Genomic DNA, 18,548 nt, shown 5'->3' on the forward strand with positions numbered 1-18,548 from the left:
GACAATGCAAGTGAGGATAGATGCTACCCATTATGCAATATAAGTCTTTGTATCAGAAAAACCAAAGAAGATACAGAAGGTGAAAGTATGCAATTGCTCATTTTCGAGGAGGGCTCTCACATAAGAGCCACTGGGGCACATTGGGAAACGCTTTGGGGGAGGGGGCTATGCTGAAATCGCTTTTCCTTGTCTTTTTCATCAGACCCAGAGATGCAGCCCCTTGGCTTCCTGGTGTCTGATCAAAGAAGAGGCTTGCATGAGAGTGGGTGGTTGAGACTCATCCAGACAAGGCTGGATGTGGTATACCTCCCTTTTGCTAAAGTATTTCATGATCAAGGGATTCCTTGATAGACCTAGGTGATCATAGACTGTCTTGGCCAAAACAGGACCTCTTTTTCTTTTCTTTTCTTTTTCTTTTTTTCTTTTCTTTTTTTTTTTTTTAAAGCCCTGTCCCGGCCATCCCAATTTTTTTGGCAAAGGTGGGCAGTTGTCCCATGTGCTCTTGCCAACTTGATCAGTTGGCAAGAGCAAATGGAACAAATGCCCACTTTTGTCTAAAAAATGGGGTGTGGTGCAGAGAAAAGTTGGTGGGGCATGAGGGGAGATGCTAGCTCCTTGCCGGAGGGAGGAAGGGCTCATGCGGGAGGATCAAGGGGGTTCCAGCAACAGCCTCTTGCAGGGCTTCCAGTGACCCCAGCCTCACATGGGGGGGGGAAAAGGAGGAGTAGGCGAGCAGCTTGGGCCAGCCCCGTTGGGGTGGCGGGGGGCTTGAACCACTTCTGTGTGGTGTCCCTTTTCCCTTTGGGAAATATGGTCACCTTATTTAGACTTTGATTTGATTCTGAATTCTCATTAAGCAGAGGAGTTCCAAGAATGCTTTCTTCTATAACTGGAGGGTTTTTTCATTGTATTACCATGGTCTTCCATGATTTTTTGGTATCTAACTTGGACTGCTATAATGCACTTTCTTTTCGTCTGTCTATTTACTTCCCTTACTGTTGATAGCACTGATAGCACTAGAACAAGGGAGAACTCAATGAAATTAAAAGGCAATACATTTCTCACATGATTTTATTGCAAGTAGCTCAATATTTGGTGTTTGACTTAAGGCTCCAGCTCCTTCAGACCTATGCTTAGGTGAGAATCTCCTTTAACTTAAAAAAGTTTCTAGCCTTCAGGGCTATTGAGAAAATCTGGAAAACCTAATGGCTCAACAAGAAGAAAGCAAACAAAAAAGTCAAAAATATATTATTTTTTAAAATCTCAATTTTGAAGACAATCTTGTGATTTGATAGTAGTTAGGTACTTGAATGGTTCAGTTTGGCAATATTGAAAAGGATAGAAAGACACTTTCACAGAATATATAGTTCACATGTAGAAATCATTGCCACAAGTTATTATATTTCGAGGATTACAAAAGTTTAGACATTGGGTAAACCATTCTAAAGGACCCTCAGGATTCAGGGCATAAAACAACCACTTGGGATTAGGAAGGAACTTTCCCTCATGGGTATGTTGTTGCATAATTGTCTGTTGTGGGGTTTCTTGCACTATGAGAGACTTTTGTCTTTTCCCCTCCCTTTATTGTCGACAAAGAGCTAGTGTAGACACTGCTGATTGTTTTGTCCACAGAACTGGCTTCCGCCAGTATCTCACAATGCCTGCGTTGATTGCTCTGCTCGGTGTTGTGATCTCTGCTGCCCTGCAGGCATGTGCCCCTCCCCTTTCAGAGCTCCAGGAAGTATCTGTGGGCTGCTCCATTTGGGGAACAAACGAAGAGCAAATAACTGGAATGCTCCACTTCTGCCCAACACTAGGAGCACAGCAGCAGGCAGACTGCTGCTGCAAGGGGAGGGGGACAGACGGCCATGCTGCTTTGCCATTCCTCAGCATGGAGAGCTCACAGAGCTACTCGTGATGTTGCTCTCGGCAGCTGAGGGGGCTGTAGGAGAACTTGGAGAGAATCCCAAGGTGCTCAGCGATCAGCTCTTCCTTCCCACAACACTGCACTGTGGGATACATACCTACAATGCATTGCTCACCCTGTCGATAATGAGGTCCCCAATGTGGACATGATCTGTCGACAGAGGGAGCAAGTGTGACACCCTTTGGTGATTTTTGTTTTGTCATCTTCTGGGTATGAATATAAGTTTTGTCAACAAAACTTGGTAGTGTAGACAAGCCCTTATACGTGAGTGACTTTACGCAGGTAAGAAGTTCCATTGACTTCAGTAAATGAATCCATCTGCATAAGTGTTTGCAGAGTGGGGTCCTAAGAGACTTTCTACTATAAACATGATTTTTTAAAATGTTACCTCTAAGTTTCTGGGGAAAACTCAAAACCATTTTACTGCCTGAAATGTTCTGCCTGTGCATAATCTCTGCACAGATAAATATATTTCAGGGAACTTTTAGAATAGTTGAATTAAACATTTTAGAATTATAGGACTTTGAAAAAGCAGTGTTTCAATTTTCTAATAATTTTTTATCCAGCTTCTACACATTGCTGGATGGGCAAATATCTCCTAAAAATATTTTTAAACTTTTTTTTTAAAGGTTGAGCTATTTACACCAGCCTCACTTTAAGGTAGTGAAATAATTTATCTCTAAAGAAAAAAATAATTTAAATCACAAGGAATAGCCGTGGAGTTCCAAAGGCTAATCATACTGTTAAAAAGTCCAGTAAATGGGATCCTAACAAGAACGTTTTCTTTGACAATGTTTTTACAACCTGCGAGAAATGTGCATACTTGAAGCAGAAGAAATTAATGACAGGTTTCAGAGTAGCAGCCGTGTTAGTCTGTATTCGCAAAAAGAAAAGGAATACTTGTGGCACCTTAGAGACTAACAAATTTATTTGAGCGTAAGCTTTCGTGAGCTACAGCTCACTTCATCGGATGCATTCGGTGGAAGTGAGCTGTAGCTCACGAAAGCTTATGCTCAAATAAATTTGTTAGTCTCTAAGGTGCCACAAGTACTCCTTTTCTTTTTGCGAATACAGATTAACACGGTTGCTACTCTGAAACCTAAAGTCAAGGGAATACTGGTCATCAAGTACAGGACTAATCATGGATATTTACAGGGTCCTGAAGATAATGGATATGAAAGGAAAAAAATATGAATAAGTGGGAAAGGAATGGAGAAGAGAGAGACAACAAGAAAAGCAGATCCAAATCTGAAATGGCGACTACTCTCCTACCTATGTAGTAATATAATATAGCAGAATATTACTTTTTAAGATGTATATTCTATCAGGTTAATCAAAACTATAAGATCATCAATAATTTAGACCAGAGAGAAAACAGGGAGCTTTCTTATCTGAAGGATATGCCCCTGTAATTACACATTTGAGTAATGTCTACTTCTGAACCTTCTGAATGATCCACTTGACTTACCTTGGGGTTTGCCTGTAGTAGTTAGTTTAATATAACTACTTGTATGCCTTTTAATACCACATTATATAAAACCCATGTCCATTGTTTAAACAGGTGCAAAGTTTTCTAAGGGCATGGCTACACTTGCAGTTGTAGAGCGCTGTGAGTTAAATCAGCCCTCAGAGAGTGCAATAGGGAAAGTGCTGCAGTGTGTCCACACTGTCAGTTGCAAGTGCACTGGCATGGTCACATTTGTGGCACTTGCAGCGGCTTTGGGAGTGGTACATTTTGGGCAGCAATCCCACGGAGTACCACTTCCTGTTCTGACAGTGTGGCTTGTGGGAAGGGGGCTGGGAGTGTGGGGCATTCTGGGTCCTGTCCCAAAGCCCTATGATGCATCACTTCGCATCCCAACAATTACTGTGCTTCCGTCCACATTTGGCACCATCTTTCAACGTTTCTTGTACTGTGCGCTCTGTCTTCCCTTTCGTTTTGTGGGGATGGATCCTGAAGTGCGGAGGAATGTGCTGGTGGGTCTCACCAGCACGTCACGTTTGGCAGTCAAGTTACTCCTTAAGCTACAAAGTGACAGTGAGGAGTTGGACGATATCAATTCGCATAACGCATATGACACGAGATTTCTTGTAGCATTCATGGACATGCTCACTACCGTGGAATGCCGCTTTTGGGCTTGGGAAACAAGCACTGAGTGGTGGGATGACATCGTCATGCATGTCTGGGATGATGAGCAGTGACTGCAGAACTTTTGGATGAGAAAAGCCACTTTCATGGGACTGTGTGATGAGCTTGCCCCCACCCTGCGGTGCAAGGACACGAGATTGAGAGCTGCCCTGCCAGTGGAGAAGAGAGTGGCTATTGCAATCTGGAAGCTGGTAACTCCAGACAGCTACCGAACGGTTGCTAACCAGTTCGGAGTGGGAAAGTCGACCCTTGGAATCGTGTTGATACAAGTTTGCCAGGCCATTAATCGCATCCTGCTCAGAAGAGTCGTGACTCTGGGTAATGTGCATGACATTGTGGCTGGCTTTGCACAAATGGGTTTCCTTAACTGCAGACGGGCGATAGATGGGGTGCACATTCCAATTCTGGCACCAGCCCATGTAGCCTCCGAGTATGTTAATCGGAAGGATATTTCTCTATGGTTCTCCAGGCGCTTGTGGATCACAGTGGGCATTTCATTGACATTAATGCAGGCTGGCCCGGAAAAGTGCATGACGCACGCATCTTTTGGAACACTGGGCTGTTCAGGAAGCTGCAAGCCCGGACTTTTTTCCCAGACCAGAAGATCACCGTAGGGGAAGTCGAAATGCCCACTGTGATCCTTGGAGATCTCGCTTACCCTTTAATGCCATGGCTCATGAAACCCTACACAGGGAGCCTTGACAGCAGCAAGGAACGGTTCAACAACAGGCTGAGTCAGTGCAGAATGACTGTGGGATCTGCTTTTGGCTGTTTAAAGAGCCGCTGGTGCTCTCTGTATGGGAAGCTGAACCTGACCAATGACAACATCCCTGCAGTTATATCCGCGTGCTGTACCCTCTATAACATTTGTGAAGGGAAGGGAGAAATATTCACTCAGGCGTGGAACTCAGAGGTTCAACACCTGGAGGCTGAATTTGAACAGCCAGAGAGCAGGGCTATTAGAAGGGCCCAGTGCGGGCCTGCAAGGATTAGGGCTGCCTTGAGGGAGCAATTTGAGGCTGAAAGCCACCAGTAAGGTTTGGTGCCCTGAACGGGAGTGAAGTGCAGTGGTTCCAATGTTGTTAGGAATCTGTGCTTACTACGCTGACTTGCAGTGCCTGTTGCTTTCCTGGGCTAAGGTATCTTTTACTTAATGCAATAATAATGTTTTAAAAGCCAAAAAAACCCATTTATTTAAAAGAAAATTCATTTATTGAAAAGAAACACAACTGCTTGGGAAATAGAAAGGGCAAAGGGGTAGGGGTGGGGAACGGTTCAATCACAGATTTGAGTATGTTCTGTTCTCATATTCAGCCTTCCTGTCAAGAGTTCTGTGCAATGAGTGCTGCACTTCAGAATGGCTATAATGCATGGTGATGGGAGTTGAGTGCAGTGGGTAAGGGTCGTAGGTTGCAGGGCTGGGTGGTGAAGCTACAGGTGTTGGAGGCAGCTTGTGGCGATAAGAACCTGGATGTTGGGGAAAGTGGGTTGGAGGTGGCATGGGGGCACAAAGGAAGGAGTTTTGGGACAAAGGTTGCAGGGGGCAGGCGCGGTAGTGCTCCATCTGCATGGCTGCGAGTGCCTGTATTGAGTTCACTTGGCACTCCATAATGCTTATCAGCCACTCTGTGCTTTGGTGCCGGCGCTTCTCATTCTGCTGGAGGATCCTCCTTTCACTCTCCCTCCATTCCTGCGCTTTTTGATTTTCATGCAGGGACTGCTGCATGACTTCATGCAGCATGTCTTCTTTGCTTCTACGTGGCCTCTTCCTAATTCTTTGGAGTCTTTCAGCTGGTGATAACATGGACGGCTGAGATCTCAAGGTTGCATCTGTAAAGGCAAAATGCAACACTTAACAGAGACAGCATTGTTCACACCAAACAGAGCAATGATTTTGCCATACTTAAAGACAAGCACCGTCTACCCAATAGCATAATTTGCCCATCCCAAAGCGAGCACACACAACCCACAGGAGCCCCAAAATGGTGAGTAAGCACAGGGTCGAGGGAGACTGATTGTTTCACTGCTGTACTGTCCTCTGGGGTGCTGTGCCTTGGGGAGAGCCAACAGCTGTAGGGGGCCCCTATACTGAACGCTGTCCCCACATTTTCCACAGGAGTTCGTCCTGGAAGATGCACCTCTACTCCCATATAACGTGACCCGATATAACATGAATTCGGATATAACGTGATAAAGCAGCGCTCTGGGGGGCGGGGCTGCGCACTACGGCAGATCAGCATGTCCACGTGTCTCGCTCTGACATGCTACTCTGAATCGTGTGTTAAGGGTGCTGGTCCAGGGCTGAGGGGTTGGATAAGAGGCAGGAGGGCCCGAGCCCGCACCGAATCACTTCCTTCCCAAAATAAAAGCTGTTTACCAGGCACCTCCTCTGGTGTTTGTCCCTCCCCAAGCACTGGCCGCTGCGACTGGCTACCTTCCTCCTGGCTTGAGAACAGCTCCTGGCTGCATGCATCTAGGGGGTGCTGGGGGTGTCTTCCTCCTCAGCACTCTCGCTCCCGCTTGCTCCTCCTGCTGCCTTGTTGAACTGAGCTCTGAAGTGTCCATGGTGGTCCTTGGAGTGCAGGTGGGGTCGCCCCCCCAGTATTGCGTCTAGCTCTTTGTAGAAACAACAGGTCGCGGAAGCAGCACCGGAGCGGCTGTTTGCCTCGTGGGCTTTGCAGTAGGCATTCTGCAGCTTCTTCACTTTAATCCTGCACTGCAGTGTGTCCTGATCATGGCCCTTTTCCATCATGTCCCTTAATATCTGCCCAAAGGTATCGTAATTCCTACGGCTGGAGCGCAGCTGGGACTAGGCAGCTTCCTCCCCCCAAACACCGACGAGGTCCAGCACCTCGCTATTGCTCCATCCTGGGGCTCGCCTGGTGTGTGGAGGAGGCATGGTCACCTGGAAAGATGTGCTGAGAGCACTCCATGCCTGGCTGAGCAAACAGGAAGGGGATTTTCAAAATTCCCAGAGAATTTAAAGGGCAGGTCTGACGGTTGGTCACCTGAGGGCAGGGCAGTAGAGTTCAAAGTGATGACAAGAGTGGCTAGAACAAGCATTGTGGGACACTTCTGGAGGCTGATCAGAGCACACTAACAGACCAGGGCGTCCACAGTGGCGCTGCGGCACTCCGGCCAGTGTGCACCAAGTATTATGCTTCTCATGAAGGTGGAGTAGCAGGAGCGCTCCAGCTGCGGAGTCAGGGCGTTCTCCATTCCTTGCCAGTGTGGACGCATCATGAGTTAGGGCGCACGGGGCTGCTTTAATGCGCTCTAACTCTCAAGTGTAGCCATGGTCTGATCTTGTGCACAGCTTGAATCACTTACGCATAATTGTGCCTCTCCAGGGCTATGAAAACTGTTCATTGTGCACTGGGGAGCTCTGGGAAGCACAGTCCCTCTTGGAGTTCCCCTTGGGATGGTGCAACTCAATGCTGTCTCTACTGGAGTTTGTAATTTGTGAAACCTGGCCTTAAATTCTTCCTATCTGTTTGTGGAATCATCCAAATGGATAATGCTGAAGTCACTAGGATTTATGGCCCTGTAATTCACAGGATTATAGTCTTAACACAGTTTCAAACATGCTGAGTGTTCTGACCAGCCCTTTAGGACTTGAATCCTGTAGTTATTTGGACATTTGATTTTTATGTTTCTAGATTTGAATCTTGGTTACTTCCTACTTCTGTTTGTTTGGTTGAGTTACTGCTTTCCCCAGTGTTTGCTTTTTATGTCCTGTAGAAAAAGAAAGCAATGTAACTTTTAAAAATATAAGTGAAAATTTTGCAGGATATTGCAGAATGTAGCAGAAATATTTCATAGTCTCTTGAGATCCACCATTTTTCCACTTCAGTGACTTTCTCCTATTTTTAATGTAAAGGCAGTGATGATTTTTGTTTTTTGTTTTAAATAACAGAGGTACATTAACAATAGAGTGCGATAGTTCTTAAAGCTCAATATATTTATATAGGAGTTGTATTCTGTGTGGCAGCTGATGTACCTTTAAAGTCTGGAGCACTCTAGACTGGCAAAGTTAAAAAGTCTTGTTGAGTGAATCAGTCACAGTGTGTGTTATTTGCCATGCAGTTAATGTAATTATGGGGAGTTAGAATAGTTAAGTGTATACTGATACTGTGGAACACATTCTAACTTCAGGTTTCAGAGTAGCAGCCGGGTTAGTCTGTATTCTCAAAAAGAAAAGGAGTACTTGTGGCACCTTAGAGACTAACAAATTTATTTGAGCATAAGCTTTCGTGAGCTACAGCTCACTTCATCAGATCTATTCAGAAATTCCACTGAATGTATCTGATGAAGTGAGCTGTAGCTCACGAAAGCTTATGCTCAAATAAATTTGTTAGTCTCTAAGGTGCCACAAGTACTCCTTTTCATTCTGACTTCAGTTACATCCACCACATTTCAGTGAGCTGGAGATTGAGGAAGTTAACAGGAGGAAGCTGTGGCAGAGGGGGGCGACTGCCTCCTCTTAGTGTCACTTCACATCTCTCACCCCTGCCAAGCCCTGTTCAGCTTGCTCTCCCAACTCCTTGCCCCTCTCTCACCCTAGTTCCCCAGGCCCATATGCCACCTGTTTCTGTGTAATGCAGTGGATAGGCTTCATTCCACATTTGCCCCTTCTGCAAGGGCATGAATGGACACCCTGCATGATAAATAGTGTCTTGCTCTGGTGAGAAAGATCGCCCACGGAGTTGCAGAAAAGTTGGCGGCTATGGATTTAGCATTACATAGCAGAGCACAAAGTAACCACACCAGAATTTCAAGAATTCAAGATTCTAACAACATTTTGGACAAATTCTTCGCAAGGAATCTGACCCTCTCATCTTAGTGCATGGATGTACTTTTCTCAAACTATATGGGCAAATATATCTTCCATCCCAGCTTTCTCATGGGGATTATCCTGGTGTATTACTAAGTAGATAATTACCTAGTTGCACCACATCCATAGAGACATGTTTTTAACAGACATGAGTCAGTACTCAGTATTCTCACTTAATCTCAGTCTCAGTTCAGTGACTCATTATGTATGCTGTATTATTACAGTGTATAAATGAATGTTCCTTTGGATGACATTAAAAGCACTATGATGACGGGTGAGTGATCCATATGAAACAAAACCAAGAATCAAGGGGGGAAATATGAGCCAAACGGGGCACTTGGCTTGAGAGCACATAGTCCCATGTATTCCCTGAGACGGTGTGGAATATATGTGTATGAAACTGTTAGCCAATTTTATATTGTAACCTCTTATTTTATTGGGCTTTCCATTTGGTAATGTGTACTGAAGACAATTTTTTTAACTTTGCCAAGGCAGGGCTACTGAATTGCAGTTCAGATAGTTGCCCGTCCCAGGAAAGATGTTTGACACCCCATTGAAGGATCATCACTGAGAAGCCATCACAGAGCAATCTGGAGCCATCAACTTTGGTTTTCTTTCAACAGCTGGCCTGCCCCAGTGGAAAAAATGGATTTTCTACATTTGATGCCAACTAGGCTGATGGATCTGCTGCTGGTCAGCCTGGGCACATGGAAAAGGGAGATAGACGTATTTAAGAAGGGGTGCTGCCCTTAGGAGTGCACATAACATTGCCACATGTAAACCTGACATGCAAGAGAGAGAGGGCAGTAGGGTGAGGGTCTCTGCCCCCAGCCTGAAACACAGACAAGCCATGCACTCCCAGAAGGGGTGAGCTCAGACTAAGGCAGGGTGATTCTCAGGACTGTTTATTGTTTTCAAAGAGCTGTAACTCTTGAGTACTTTGAAGAGTAGAAGTGGTTGTGGTTAAGCAATTCCCTGGCTAAGCCTGTGTGCCTTGCTTTCTTGCCATGTTGTCCCTGAAGGGGTTAAATTAGAAGCCCAGGTTGCCCACAGCCTAAGGAGAACTCTGGGGGAGCATATATAAGTGACTGGGAGAGTCAGGGGGTAGAGTCTGAAGCACTGGTTTCAGAGTGTAGGATGGCTGGACTGTGGTATACCATGTCCCAAGGAAGGGTGTCAGTTGAGAGATCTAAGCTTGGGGGTATACCCTATAGACCCAGAGCTAGAAACAGTGACTATGCTCTCTGTTGATTTGGAAGCATATGGGACCCAGTGACTGGGTCAACTTGAGATAGACTGGTGACTGGACAGAGTTGTACAAAGCCAGATTGTAAGCTGGACATCCAAAGTTGTGTGTGGCACAGACGTAGGCCTTAGGAATTTTGCAGCCTGGGAGTGAAAAACATCTTAAGGTGTTGATCTCAATGGTCTTAGCAAAGGGGCAACCTGGGGCTGTGGCAATCCTGAAGTATGAATAGTACAATGGCTCCACTGTGACCCCCAGAAAGCCTATTTCAGCGTTATAAAAATTCTGCATGGCATGATGGCTGATCACTGTTTGGCCCAGAGCTTGGGACTAATCACAGAACTCCAGGCCGGCATAAAACCCTTTTAAGAGCTAAATATTCAAAATAGACATGTAGACAGGCTACGATTATTCTTTATTAGTTAAGAGCCAGTTATGTGCTTAGCCCTGTGAAAGATACAAATATCCAGACAGCTTCAGGTACCTGTGTCCCTTCATTAGATCCAGAAGAAGGTAGGAAAATAGACCTACTTTTTAGAAAAATTCAGTCACTTCATCTCTTGCATCATGTTGGGGTAGAGGAATTTGATTAAGGTTAATGTTGGTCTGGCCAAAGAACTTAAGTCTTTAGGAGGGAATTGAATGAAAAGAAAGAGGAGGTCTAATGAAGATGCTGCTGTTATGTTGCTACCTATTTATCATGACAGGTTTTAGGATCGCTACCCTAGTTCCTAGGAGATAAAGGGTTAACTCCAGTTTTAGTTTTTCTGACCCTTTAACAAGTGCTCAGGGGATGAACTATAAGAAGCATCTTTTGTGTTTACAAAATTAGGTCCAATTCACTTAACATTATGCATGATACTACATAGAAAGCAACTTACTTATTTAATATCAATCTGAAATAAGAGATGGCAATATAGAAAGTAAACCCAACAATGTGAATGAAACACTCAAGCATTACAGTAATATTTTATTCTTGTTCAAGATTATCTTTGGTAAGAAAAGTGAAACAAGACTTTGTCTCGCTCTCACACCTGATCTGAGTCCTCAGAGACCTGGAAAATGCTTGTTTACATTTTTTTTTTTTAAGTGGTCCAAAATTTCAAAACATGGCAAATATAATTTTTGTAGTTGAGTCATAACTTTTAATCTGTGGCTGTGGTTAGAACAGAACAAATAATTTATTTCTTGCAAATTATTCTATGAATATTACCTATTTTTTGTTCCCCAAAAGATTACATTTTCGATTTTATTCGTTAAAATTAATAATCCTTGGTCACAGATCTCAGTCTGTGTTTAGTGATTTACAAAAGTCATGTGGTATTGTTTTGATTTCCTGACTCAATGACTTTTGTAAATAACCAGCACAAATTTCAAATAGAGAATTTTATAATGACATATGTAACTCAAAATTTACTTTTGGGCCCCAATCCAGTAAAGCACTTATGTATGGAATTAACTTTAAGCATATACCTAGTCCCACTGACTTCAAATTATCCCCATGACTTGAGTGAGAGTTAAATTAAGCTCTTTTTGAAATAGTTGTGCTACTATAGTGAAAATTAAATTCTCATATACAAAAGTCACAAATTCAAATATGTGATTAAATTGTATTTGAAAAATATACACTTTTCCCTCCTCTCTGCACCGCACTATTCGCTCCGCTCTAATTGTGCATTAGCTATTTTTTTTTCAATTACAGGAACATTCACAAAAATGTATTTTAGAAAGTTCCATATTTTTTATTCATACACTTTAAAGGGACAATATCAACTTCACAATCACACTTCTATTTCAAAATTATTCTGTGTGTTGAAACCTACTATCTTTACAGGTAAGACCTAGCGTGAAAGACAGTAGAGAGAGTGCTTTGTTTTAATGAGTATTAATTATTACAACATTGACTTATTTTTCAAAATAGGCAAAGCTTGTTATTTCAAAATGAGGCTGTAGGTATGAAGAGAACAACTTTCAGGGCCCAATCCTGATCCTGGTCTTAAAGGAGAATATTGGGTATGCATTGGGCCCTTAGCAAAGCTTCTTAGAACTAGGATATGAAGTATATTTTCACTTCCAAGCAGACTATAATAGTTTAATGTAAGTCAAAAATTTAGGCTGACTAAAGGGACACTATTGGACTACTGACCACAGGGTTAACCCTCCTTAATCTGCATTTCACAAATCTACATGCTGCTCAATCCACACATAATATTGATAGTCTCTCCCCAGCTCTCAGCAAACACTGTGTGAATGCTATTGTGAGATTTGTGTTTACTGAAACTCTGTGCTTTTTATGCAATCTGTTACCACACATTTACTATGTTGTGAAATCTTAGAAGTAATTAATATGAAACTGTCATTGTCAAAATATATTAACAAAGTACAAAGCAGGATGCATTTTCTTTGCCTATTTTATTGCGTTAGTTCACTGAGGAGAAAATCCTGCCCTCACTTCTATGAGTTTGCAGGGCCCCCTGATAGCAGAAACAATGCAGTTCTGCTACCCAAAGGGGCAGGGGGCCAGGATTTGTCGGCTAGGCAGTGATGTGACCCAGAGCCACAGCAGCTCAATGGGTGAAGTGTTCAAAGGATATTTGGTGGCAGGGTAGGAATGGACTGAGGGTAGAGGCCAGAGGATTGTGTGAATCTTCTAGTCCCACCATCCTACTTGGGGAATGTTGTATGACTAGGGAGACTATTCCAGCAAATCTGCTGGAGTAGCTCTGTGGATTAGTTCTGCTTCAGCTCCATTGTCCTGGGAGAGGACACAGCATTAACTTAGATGAGGAATCCCCATAGATTTGGTGGAGGAACAGTGCCATAGACATAGAGAGAGCCCCACCATCTCTCACATTATGAAACTCTCACCCCACAGAACCCCTTTGTCTTCCAGATAGAGCGCTGGCCCTGGAGAAGCCTCCCTTTCTGCCACAATTGTTTTTGTTCCTTATACCTATGCAGACAGAGGACATAATTCAGCCTCTAATATTTTATGGTTGTGTTAAAGCCTTTCATCCTAAAGGATTCCAAACTACAACCATACAACACCATTAAAATGTAGCTACCTCTGGGGTGGAGGATGCTGCCAACCAGTGCTCAACACTGTGTGAATGAGGAGGAGGCAGGGGAAGGACACAGTAGCAAAGTCCTGCTCTGATGAAAAGTATCAGGATAATTTATTGTCCACATACGGTCTTGGTTTTTCTGATCCCATGTGGAAGACCTACATATAGTAAGCAACATGGTTAACTATGTTTGACAAGATTTTAACCTGTGGCACTAGAGATTTCAGATATTTCAAATCTGCTGGTGTGATAGATAATTAAGGTAGTCATTCATGCATATAGAAAAGAAGTACGTGTGGCACCTTAGAGACTAACAAATTTATTTGAGCATAAGCTTTCATGAGCTACAGCTCACTTTATTGGATGCACGTAGTGGAAAATATAGTGGGGAGAGTTTATATACACAGAGAACATGAAACAATGGTTGTTTCCAGACGCACTGTAGCAAGAGTGATCAGGAAAGGTGAGCTATGACCAGCAGGAGAGCGGGGAGGAGGGGAGAACCTTTTGTAGTGATAATCAAGGTGGGCCATTTCCAGCAGTTGACAAGAACATGGGGGGAATAAACATGGGGAAATAAACATTCATGCATATGTCTTTAAAAATTGAGGGATCTGAAGGGAGGTAGCAATAGAAGCAAATTCAGAGAAAATGGACATTGGATATTCAAATGATTTTGGACCCAGAAGTCTTGTATTTAGGATCATAGGATTATAGTTATTAGAGATGGAAAAGACCCATTAGATTAGAGTCCAGAACCTTTTAAAAGGTACATAATTAGACTTTTCTGCAAAATCTGATATATTTACTAAGGAATATAGCGGATAAATATATTCATGGGAAAGATGAAATGAAAAAGTATACATTACATAATTTAAACAATTTATTTTACCAGACGGATCAGAATGATGAGTTTATAGATGTATTAGGGAAGGGAACCAGCTCTGCTATTATGAATATTGCAGGAACCAACTTAGATAAAATTGTTAGACATTTATTACTATAAACCAGATCAACATAACTAATAATTTGAAGCCTATTACATTTTAACCACCAGTATTTTCCAGCCCCACCTTTTAGTTCTGTAAAGAAACCAGCTTAGATCCAAATTTCTGAACGACAGTAAAGGCTCAATTTGACCACTGTATTCAAACAACTCTGCACACCTTGCTCATCCGAAGCACGTGCACTGAAATAGTTGGGAAAACATGTGAGTAATGACTACTTTGTAGGTAGGCATTACGGGATTTGGGTCACACACACTGTAAGTAAGATGGCTCTACTTTTACTATCATTGTTACATACAACAGACAATAACAACTTTAATGTTCACAGTCAAGGGAAAATACAGAAAGCAGTTATTACATTAAAACAAATGAACAAGCTTGTTCTTAATTAAATCTTCTGGAACCGTAAAGTGGACTGATTGAATTGCGAGGAAAGGCAGGGGCAAATCAGTGAATGAATCCACCGCTATTTCACCCTCTGGAGATCTGAGCTCAAATTAGGTCACAATGAAAATGATTTTGATGGCCTTTATCTAGACTTTCATGGGCATTTATAGACATTACAAAGCCAAAATAGGCAACTGTGGGCAATTACAGCTCTGCCCTTAGAAGAAGATGAATAGTGGAACTGCAGACAGCTGCGGAGCAGGCTGGAGATGCTTTGTAGAGCTGTTCAGGAAGGGATTCTCAAACTTTTTCCGAGAGTGGGCCATGTCTGAATAGAAATATTTGTCTCAGTGACCTCTTACCCTTCATTTGGGATCATACATCAGCCCCGAGGCAACTACAGCCTATGTAAAATTTAATGTATGTTTAGCTTCTTTTAATGAATTTTAGCAGGAGGAAGAAGGAGAGGCAGCAACAGAAGACTAGCCAAGTCTCCATGGATCACGTGTGGCCCATGGATCCCAATCTGGTGTAGCAAAACACGTTCACTGTGCATGGCTCCAGCCAGTATTTTCAGCCTTCACTTATCTAAAAATTAGATAAATAGAAGAGCAATTAATTGAATTCTATATTAGTAGAGAAAAAACACTGGTATACTAAATAGCATCAGCAGTTAAATGAGCTGAACAATACTGCCAGTGGTTACAGGGTTTGTCCCTCCCTACTATCCTTAGGGCATGTCTACACTGGCAGAGCTACATCGCCGCTCAGAGAGCGCTGAAGGGAAACCGCTGTTTTGTGTTCACGCGGTCAGCTGCCTGCATAATAGCGTGTTCACGCTTGTGGCACTTGCAGTGGTATTTGGAGCAGTGCACTCTGGGCAGCTATCCCACAAAGCATCTCTTCCTTTTCTACCACTAAGAGTTGTGGAAAGGCGGAGGGCTCATGGGGCATTGTGGGTCCTGTCCCAATGCCCCGTGATGCATCACTTCGCATCTCAGCAATCCCTGTGCTTCTGTCTGCATTTGGCACCAACTTTCAACAGTTTATGTATTGTGCGCTCTGCCTCTTCGATCTGCAGGAATGGATCCCGCACTGTTGATCAATATGCTGCTCACTCTCTTTAACACATCACGAGTGGCAGTGGAGTTATTTCTTAAACTACAAAGGCAAGAGGAGTGCAACATTGATCTTGCCATGCGTTGTAGCTACGACACGAGATTGCTTGTTGCATGCACGGAGGTGCTGATCATAGTGAAATTCTGCTTTTGGGCTCAGGAAACAAGCACTGCGTGGTGGGATCACATTGTCATGCCCGTCTGGGATGATGAGCAGTGGCTGCAGAACTTTCGGATGAGGAAAGCCACATTCATGGGACTATGTGATGAACTCGCCCCAGTCCTGCGGTGCAAGGACACAAGATTGAGAGCTGCCCTGTTGTTGAAGCATGTGGCGATTGCACTGTTGAAGCTGGCTACTCCAGATTGCTACCAATCGGTTGCTAACCAGTTCAGAGTGGGAAAGTCCACCATTGGACTCGTGTTGATGGAAGCGTGCAGGGCCATTAGTCGCATCATGCTCCAAAAGACCGTGACCCTGGGCAACGTGCTTGACATTGTTGATGGCTTTGCACAAATGGGCTTCCCTAACTGCAGAGGGGCGATAGATGGCGCGCACACTCTCTCATTTTGGCACCAGACCACCTAGCCACCGAGTACATTAATCGGAAGGGGTATTTCTCAATGGTTTTCCAGGTGCTTGTGGATCACCGTGGGTGTTTCACGGACATTAACACAGGCTGGTCAGGAAAGGTGCATGACGTATGCATCTTTTGGAACACTGGCCTGTTCAGGAAGCTGCAAGCAGGGATTGTCTTCCTGGACCAGAAGATCACCATAGGGGAAGTCAAAATGCCCATTGTGATCCTGGAAGACCCCACCTACCCCTTAATCATAGAATATCAGGGTTGGAAGGGACCTCAGGAGGTCATCTAGTCCAACCCCCTGCTCAAAGCAGGACCAATCCCCAACTAAATCATCCCAGCCAGGGCTTTGTCAAACCTGACCTTAAAAACTTCTAAGTTTCTAACCACGTCCCTAGGTAATGAATTCCAGTGTTTCACCACCCTCCTAGTGAAAAATGCCATGGTTTATGAAGCCATACACAGGACAACTTGACAGCAGCAAGGAGCGGTTCAACAACAGGCCGAGCAAGTGCAGAATGACTGTTGAGTGTGCTTCTGGCCGTTTAAAGGCCCACTGGTGCTGCCTATATGGGAGGCTGACAATATTCCTATACTTATAGCTGCGTGCTGTACGCTCCATAATATTTGTGAAGGGAAGGGTGAAAGCTTCACTCAGGACTGGACCACTGAGTGTCTGTGCCTGGAGGCTGAATTTGAACAGCCAGAGACCAGGGCTATTAGAGGGGTGCAGTGTGGGGCCATAAGTATCGGGATGCCTTGAGGCAGCAATTTGAAGCTGAAAGCCACTAATATTGGTTGCTGTGCTCAGGAGTGCAGTGATTGTAATGCTAGGAGGTGATTGTGAATGGTGCAGACGATGCACTGTGAAGGTTTAAGAAAATTGCCTGTTGCTTTGCAGGGCTCTGTTTGCTTACAATTAATAGGATAAAGAGTGCTTTCAAACCAAAACAATTCTTTTATTAAAAAACAACAACCGGAGGAGAGAGACAAACAAAAAAATACATCAGCACTGTGGGGGATAGGGAAAGGGAGGGTCCCAGGAGGAGGTGGGGTCCTGGGGGACAATTAAAAATTTGTGTCTGTCCAGGTATCATATGCAACCTTGTCCTTTGGAGTACAGTGCAGCAGGTACTGTACTTCAGCAGGGCTAAACTTCAGAGGGATGGGTGTTGAGTGCATTGGGTACTGGACTGTGACGAGGCAGGAGTGGAATGTAACGGGTACAGACTGGAGCCAGGAGGTTGATAAGACTGTGTTAGTGGTGTCTGGGGGGCACATGGGAAAGAGTTTTGCTACAGCGGCTGCAGAGGTGGGCGGGCGCGGAGCTGCTTGGTTTGCAGTGCTAGTAGCACAACTGGAGCATGTCCGCTTGGCGCTCCATAACGTTTAAGAGCCACTCCATGGCTTCGTTCTGCAGCGCCACATTCTCCTTTCAGTCCCTCTTCTTGGTGTCCCGCCACTCCTTCAGTTCTTGTTTTTTGGCCATGGAGCGCATCATGACATCACGCAGAAAGTCCTCTTTAGTTCTTCCTGGCCGCTTTCTAATTCTGTACAGCCGTTAAGCCCACAATAACAAAGAGGGAGGCTGGGCTCCCAAGGTCATATCTGTGAAGCCAAAATGCAACATTTTACAGAAGCAGTATTGTTTGCAACCCAGAGACCACTGATTCAGTGATTTAAAACACAGCCACTATTCATATACCTGTCACTAACTGGCTGACCCTGGGCAAGCACACATGAGCCACAAGATCCCCAAAATGGTGAGTAATCACAGGGCCAGGGAAATCAGTGTTCCAGCACCGTACTGTACACTGGGTACCTGGCTCTTGGGGAGAGGCAGCACTGTGTGTGTGTGTAGGGGGGGCTTGTAATCATTACTGTCTGCACATTTTGCACAGGCTGGGTTCATTATGGAAGACATCTTGCTGCTGAGGGTGAGCAGGGAATCGAGGGAGGGTCTTTTCTAAGACTGCGGCTTCTGCCCTAGTCCTTATGCGGCTCGCCTGTGTGCAAAAATGGTCCCCCCACTCCAGGGAATGGCAGAGTGGCACGGGAAAGTTACCCTTAATGGGGCAAGAAACAAAGCAGCTCTATCAAAGAGGCAGCAGATTGCTCAGTATCTCTATGAGAGTTTTTGGGAGATCTCTGAGGCAGATTCCCATGAAGTGAGGAAGTCAACCTGTTCCACTGCTCAGACTAGACATGTGGTGATACGTACATCATACAGA

General features: G+C 44.2%; 1 long non-coding RNA gene across 1 annotated transcript; it reads left to right on the forward strand.

Moving 5' to 3' along the window:
• The first annotated feature begins 4,714 nt into the window (after nucleotides 1-4,714).
• On the forward strand, nucleotides 4,715-16,891 carry LOC122460933. Its single transcript, XR_006282569.1, has 3 exons — nucleotides 4,715-4,810; nucleotides 5,114-5,118; nucleotides 16,830-16,891. It is a non-coding gene; the product is annotated as an uncharacterized LOC122460933 (long non-coding RNA).
• Nucleotides 16,892-18,548: the final 1,657 nt, after the last annotated feature.

Source organism: Dermochelys coriacea, chromosome 7, assembly GCF_009764565.3.
Source record: "Dermochelys coriacea isolate rDerCor1 chromosome 7, rDerCor1.pri.v4, whole genome shotgun sequence".
In the NCBI taxonomy this organism is placed as follows: domain Eukaryota; kingdom Metazoa; phylum Chordata; order Testudines; family Dermochelyidae; genus Dermochelys; species Dermochelys coriacea.